This window comes from Triticum dicoccoides, chromosome 7A (assembly GCF_002162155.2).
Source record: "Triticum dicoccoides isolate Atlit2015 ecotype Zavitan chromosome 7A, WEW_v2.0, whole genome shotgun sequence".
NCBI classification, from domain to species: Eukaryota; Viridiplantae; Streptophyta; class Magnoliopsida; order Poales; family Poaceae; genus Triticum; species Triticum dicoccoides.
The window spans coordinates 727,515,565-727,516,937 of record NC_041392.1 but is presented as its reverse complement, the minus strand read 5'-3'; positions in this window follow the sequence as shown (position 1 = coordinate 727,516,937).

Here is a 1,373-nt window from a genome sequence, read left to right as displayed (position 1 = left end):
CAAACATATTATAATCTTCTGACATGTCTGTCTTGTCCTCCACTCCCACGATGTTTCTTTTCCCTGAAAGAACAATGTGGCGCTTTGGATCATCGCATGATGTACTGATCGTTTTCTTATCTTTCCGTTTCCTCGGTTTGCTACTCATGTCCTTCACATAGAAAACCTGAGCGACATCTTTCGCTAGGACGAATGGTTCGTCAAGGTAACCAAGATTGTTGAAATCCACCATTGTCATTCCGTATTGCTGGTCCACCTTTACCCCACCTCCTGTTAGCTTGAACCATTTGCATCGGAACAAAGGGACCTTAAAGGAGGGTCCATAGTCAAGTTCCCATATCTCCTCTATGTAACCATAATATGTGACCTTTTGCCCATTCTCGGTTGCTGCATCAAAGCGGACACCACTGTTTTGGTTGGTGCTCTTTTTATCTTGGGCGATCGTGTAAAATGTATTCCCATTTATCTCGTACCCTTGGAAAGTCGTTATAGTCGAAGATGGTGTCTTGGCCAACATGTACAGCTGATCTACAACATCATTGTCATTCATTAAATGTTTTCTCAACCAACTGCCGAAAGTCTCCATGTGGGCCTTCCTAATCCAGGATTCAGGCTTCCCCGGGTTGTCTGAGCGTAAAATATTCTTGTATTTCTCAAAGTACGGAGCCACCAAGCTGGAATTGGTCAGTACAGTGTGGTGTGCTTCAGTCAGAGAATGGCCGTCCATACATATTGTTGATTTCCTTCCGATCGTGCCTTTTCCACTTAGTCTCCCCTCGTGCCGCGATCGAGGAAGACCAATCGGCTTAAGGTCAGGAACAAAGTCAACACAAAACTCAATTACCTCCTCATTTCCATAGCCCTTGGCGATGCTTCCTTCTGGCCTAGCACGGTTACGAACATATTTCTTTAATACTCCCATGAACCTCTCGAAGGGGAACATATTATGTAGAAATACAGGACCGAGAACGAAAATCTCTTCGACTAGGTGAACCAGGAGGTGCGTCATAATATTGAAGAAGGATGGCGGGAACACCAACTCGAAACTGACAAGGCATTGGATCACATCGTTCTGTAACCGTGGTAGAACTTCTGGATTGATTACCTTCTGAGAGATTGCATTGAGGAATGCACATAGCTTCACAATGGCTACTCGAACATTTTCCGGCAGGAGCCCCCTCAAAGCAATCGGAAGCAATTGCGTCATAATCACGTGGCAGTCGTGAGACTTCAGGTTTTGGAACTTTTTCTCCGCCATGTTTATTATTCCCTTTATATTGGACGAGAATCCAGACGGGACCTTCATACTGCTCAGGCATTCAAAAAAGATGACCTTCTCTTCTTTGGTCAGAGCGTAGCTGGCACGACCTTGA